Below are 6,160 nucleotides of genomic sequence, written 5' to 3' on the forward strand. Positions count from 1 at the left end.
AACCAAAACAATCTAATTAGAACAATGTATATGGCTCACATCTATTACTGCTAGTTTATTCAAATAAGATTTTAATGACTACTGCAGTGTCAAAATGATGTAAGCTCTTTGTGACAAACACATTAAGTGAGTTTTCAATGCAAGTTAAGCATCCCTAAGTTGTTAGGACTCACTGCACAGTGCTGCACAGTCTTAGCCCACTGCTAATGGTTAAATGCTGCCAGTTCATTTATATGGATGCATTCATGATGCATATTGTTTTTAAACTTCACTGAAAACCTTTAGTTTAGTTCTTGTAAGTAACAATAAATGCCATGATGGCATCCTGTAGAGGTAGACCGCTACATAAATAAACTGGACTGCTTGCTTCTGACTTGAGGCTGTTTTGTTGTAGCTGTTACACAGCAGACTGAGAATTTACACAGGCATAAACTGAAATGAGTTAAATGAGTCGATACGCTGGTCTGGATCATCATGTGATCAGGATAATTCACTGACAGCTAAGCTTCATCTCCCTTAAAGAAAATTCTGACTTTTCTCAAAGAATATTGTGCTGTTTGATTAAGTCCCTATTTTCCTGGATTTGCTGTACCAGAGGAACATTAGAAGCCACATCATCATCACCAAGAAACTTGCTTCACTTAGGATATTTTGCTTTAGATTTTTTTTACCCCTCCTTCTCTGTTCCTCCTTCAGACACGGAATTGCACTGGAAAAACGATCTAGAAATAAGTAAGGAATTCTTAAATTAAGTGTATTTACCCTTATTTTGAGCAGGTAAATGAGATGATTTAGCAATGGAATGAGTATTTTAACTCTTAAAATAAGATATTTAGATAAAATGCACTTGAAATAAGACAATACAATTGTGTTTTTTTATTTCAAATGTAAAATGTCTTGTTCCATTGGCAAAATGTCTCTTTTACCTTCTCAATTCAAGAACAAATGCACTTATTTTAAGAAAAAATGACTTATCTAGATTTTGATTTTTTCAAGTGTGAACCATATACCTGGAAAGTTTCAGTTTTTATCGGATTTTCCTAGGGATGGGTAAAGTTCACACTGAACTAAGACAGTATTAATACCCAGTTGGCCTTTCGCAATAAAGAAATCAGCTAATCACATGATTAGAAATTAAGAACTTTTAATAACCACAATAATTTGTTTGCATGCTACTTAAGTCTTAATGACAAAAAGGTTTCACTCCTTAGCATCGCTCTCCTTTCAATCCTACCCTTATCATTTCCTTAGCGAAGTGAGGGATGCATGAGAGCTTCGATACTGAGGAGTATCAAGCCTGAGAAATGCTAGTTAAGACTTTGAACAAAGATCGCTTGGGATTTCATCCAGATGACACAATTTATCACAATGACGTGCTCAGATTGGAAGCATTCCCAGTGATGGCCATGCGCTTGGTTGCAAATGTTTCAGTGAGTATAATCTGCAGCACATTTTGAAAAGTGGGAGCATCTTTTACAGCGCTTTCACTCAGCCATGCCTGCTGTGTTTACTGTAGCAGCGACTTCTCACGTCATCACGCTCTGGTGTTGCAATGCCGTGTTCATGCCCCACATGGAAAAATCGCGTACTTATCCACCCCCACAGTGTGCCATTGAAACATTAAGCCACCTAAGCATGGTTCCTTTTCAGTTTTCATGAATATTTACTCTGTAGTACCTATAGAATTACTGAATTCTTACTTACTGCACATAAATCTTCAATCTCTTATTTCCATAGCGTTGAGCAAGTTGAAGCTGAACTCCTGTTTTCCTTTGGATTGTAGTGGGGTCTGTCCTGGTGTTCAGCCATTTCCATTGGTGTCCTTATTGTAGACATCTCTAAATCTTACCATAGGTCTTTTTTTTTTTAAATCACATGTGACCTACTTGTTTTAATTCTCCCACTTCCACATGCTGTTTCTGTTTCCCTAACTTCAAATGTGTCAAATTTTTCATGCTATATCATCAGGAACTCTGAGCCTCTTCTATATTTGTGTTTTTTTTTTTTTGCTTTTGTATGGTAAAGATCTAATCTCCAAACTCCTTGGTCTTTTACTTTATTGTACTGTATATCTAACATGACATTAGATGCTGTTCTCAAAAATAATGTTTTATAACTAAAGCACATTTGATGTAAGCCATGAAAATGTATTTAATATTAGTTAATAAACATTTTGGCGCTTTTAAATTCTTTTAGTAAACACTATATGTGGAGGTAAAAAGGTCTCCCTGCACTGCAGGGCTCTGCAGAACCTTCAGAACACACAAGAGGAAGGTTGTAAGGATATGCTGGCACAGTGACACGGCTCAATCCATTTGGAAATGCAAAACTAGTTCTATGAAGCTTCTGAAGTTGGACCTGCTCTGAACTGACTCCAGTGCTGGATCAACATGATGACACGGTTCATGTTGGTCAGAAGAGGGATTTCTGCGGATGAAGAACCTTCGGTGAACTTTAGCTTCTCTAAAATATTTGCTAAGCAGCCTTACTGAGGGCCAATAAAAGGAGAGCAGCACAAATCGACTCGTCAGTACTAAGACAATCGATTAACCTCACTAGATAGTTCTGCTCATCAGTCATTTTACACAAGGAGACTCTGCCACTTTGCTACCTCATGCTATCATTCTGTCCTTTCATGCAGTTTTCCATATCTCTTACCAGTCCATGTTGAAACTTCAAGATAATTGTAGTTTGAAGGTAAAACTGCGGTTCTGTTCTTTCTTTGGGCAATTTGATTGGGATAATATCTCACAGCCTATAAACCTTTATCAGACCAAAATTGCTGTGCAGCCTCCTGCTCCTAGATACTTTGTCCTAGGGTCATCCAAGTACATGCCCTTAGAGAATATGAGAAGTTTACTTTAAATGCATGGCTGGTACTACACTAGGGGCCTGCAACCTTCAGCTCTGCAGCCGCAAGTGGCTCTTTGGACCCTCTACAATGGGGGCTAAAATGAAGAACTAACCATTAGTTTTGAAGTAAGTATGAGCAATACAAGTATTAGAAGCTTCAAGTTTTTTTTTCTATTACAACAGAACTCCAATAAAACAAACCAGAAATATATTTTTCATGTAATTTGCTTGGAAAGTTTTTTGTTTTTCTACATTGTTTTCCACAAATATATTCGGACCAAGCAGAATAATGCTTTATCTTTGAGACTTTTCTGCTTTTTATCATTCTAAAACCTATAAAACCAAATAGTTTGTTTAAAATGGACACTGATTTCCTATAGCAGATATTTAGCAATTATAATGATTTTTGTTTTCTTTTCGTTAAAAGGTTGCGTTTGCAGCTCTAATCAAATTTGTTTTAGCTGGACTAGGGGTAAAATGGCTCTTTGGATTTTCAATCAATCTGTTAAATCGGTACCATTTGGGGAGTTTTTAAATCTTTCAAAGGAGAATTCAGTTCGGCGTATTTTATTAAGTGAATTGAACCTGTTGGCCTTTCAGTTCATGGGTTTAAAATGAAGATTTATGTTTAATTGACATATTAAAGTAAATTTTTCTCAGGAAAAATTACTAATCTACAGCGTAAATGAAAGCTAACATTCTTCATTCTCCAACATTCTTGTTTATTTCTGCAAGTCTGTTCAGCAACAGCCCAGTGAAAGTTGTTTCAGAGTCTAGGTCCAGGGAGCAGGTGATTAACCATGAACTCATTGCTTGCTTTCCTAATATCACATAAATCTGTTTGTAAGGATTTATTGGATTATTGAAGGCTGTTGCAGTTTGTCTTTCATCCCTTTGGTGACATCCTCTCTCTCACCCCTCAGATGGTCTGCCTGTCGATGACGAAAACCGTTGAAAAGCAATTCAATAGAGTACATGACTCTGGGTGTAAATGTTCTCCACACAAAGACAGAATGCTTTTAACTGGGGATGGTAACTCAGAGATGCAGCCATATCACTAGCAAAGTAGCTCATGTAAACTCAACTATCCAAATGTTGATCCAGTGTTGAAGAAGGAAATGCTGCTTTTCATGTCACATCAAGGTGAATTAGCAGAATGCTTTGGTTGGTTGTTTTTTTTAATGGAGGCCTCCACAGATCATAGTTATACAATTTAGCAAATTTCCTGCAGAACTCGTCTCCCTTATGTCTTCAGTACATAAACTGCTAAAGTCTTTTTAGTATTTTATTTAGGCGTTAATGGTTTTGGATGGAAACCATATATGTCTAAAACATTTCTTTTATTGTACATTTTGTTAGCATGTCTGTCTGCTACTTTAACCTATATGATGTGTTAAACTAGATCTGCTATTTTCACAGCTTTTGTGAGACACTTTTTTATATAAAGTAAAAAGTTTATTTTGATTCTTTAAACCACAGCGATGATGAACTACATGGCAGCATTTTATATCCAGCTATTCTAGTATCTAGGCAAGAGCTGTCAGTCTGGTAAAGAATCTGGTTGTTATTCAAAATTGTAAAGGTTCACTTTTTTCTGCAACATAAAACTGAATAAAACTAGACTAAAAGCTTTGTAAGTTTTAGTCGACTAAAACCGACTAAAACTATAATGAGTTGTAATGACTAAAATACAACTAAGACTAAAGATTTCATCCTGAACACTAAAACTAGAACTAAATCAAAGATGGCTGTCAAAAACAACACTGTATCGAACGTGGCTTGCTGACATTGGTGCAGCTCTATCAGCCAAGCTAACCAATCTCCTTGCTCACTGGATGGCCACAAGCTGCCAGCCCATCAACATGGTTGATGGGCTCGAGCTCGTTCTCCAGGCGGCCACAGGTGACCCCTGTTACAAACTACCTGAGAGGCGAACTATCATGAGGAGAATACATGACCAGCACGCCACGGAGAAAACCGCCAAAGATGAGAAGTTGATCAAGGCGACATTTGTGTCAGAGTTTCGGAGAAACTATATTGTTAAATTAGGACATATATAATTGGAAATTGGACACAATTTTTTGCAGCAAAAACACTTTGTCAAAATCAGAATACAAAATTCTGTGTGATTTTGCAAACATTAAAAAAGTTAAACGTTTCTTTTAAATTCTGGAGGTAGCACACACATATCACAAATGACTTTGGCCAAATTCAAATCAGCAATTTTAATCTAGATTCATCTAGATTAATTCCAAGATTACAGTGAGATTAATCTAGAAAAAAAAAATGTATGCCTACCACTCATTTTATTTAATATAATTACGTGTTTTTCCTCTGATATTGAATTGGCTAGATGTTTTGTTTTTTTTTTTACCTTAAAATGCAGCGTTAAAACTAGATTATTTTTCACCAGAGTTTCTCCTCAGAGGTTTTAGCTTTTAGCTTTCCCTCATTAGAGTGCTGGACAAGCTGTTTAGTGCAGAAAAACGAGGGGAATCCTGTTTCTCAAAGTGTCTGTTCTAACTCTAATTAGCTGTCACATTTTCACTTCTCACTAATGCAGCAGTGAGAGACTCTTCCACACCTCACCCCTGCTGGGGCTGCTTGTGCTGCAAAAGTATAACATCAGAGGCCTCATCGATAGATACGCATTTGTAGATTTGCTGTGATACATTTTGTTTTTCATGTCCTGCTGTTCTTTTTTTGGAAATTTACAAGATGCCAATTTATCTCCACTGCTTTGTCAACATGATCTCTGTGGTTGTTACAGTGTGGTTTTTATTTGACTTTTGTACGATGAATTCAGGCAGTCTGGCCAGGACATATTACACCTTGAGTTACTCTCCTGTGTAATCTCTGTCATATTGCAGAAGCCCTGGAGATTGGAACACACCCAGACCCATCTGTCATTATGAACTCCCTCTCGGCCCTCCTCTTGTACTTGCCCATTTCTCCGTCTATGTGCATCTCTATATGTGTCACAGCAAAAGCTGTTTTGCAAAGCAATGCACTTCTTCCTGCAATCTTTTGGCAAACATTTTCTGTTCTTCTCTGTCATTGGCTGAGCTGTAAAGGTCAACAATACATGCTTTTATCTGAGAGACCATCATGGAGGCCAGTCTTAATTACTCCTGTTTGTGGTCATCAAACTGTCGCCCTTCTTGTTTTTAATCAGTTTGTTGCCATAAAATAGGTGTTTAATTGTTAATGATGGGAATAGACAGAACAGCAGCTCTCATTTGTCATTGAAATGGCGCTTTGTCATTTACTGTAGATAGATCATTTGTTTGTGCTTCTTAATGGTATT

This window comes from Cyprinodon variegatus, unplaced genomic scaffold (genome assembly GCF_000732505.1).
Source record: "Cyprinodon variegatus isolate N-32 unplaced genomic scaffold, C_variegatus-1.0 Scaffold37, whole genome shotgun sequence".
NCBI lineage: Eukaryota > Metazoa > Chordata > Actinopteri > Cyprinodontiformes > Cyprinodontidae > Cyprinodon > Cyprinodon variegatus.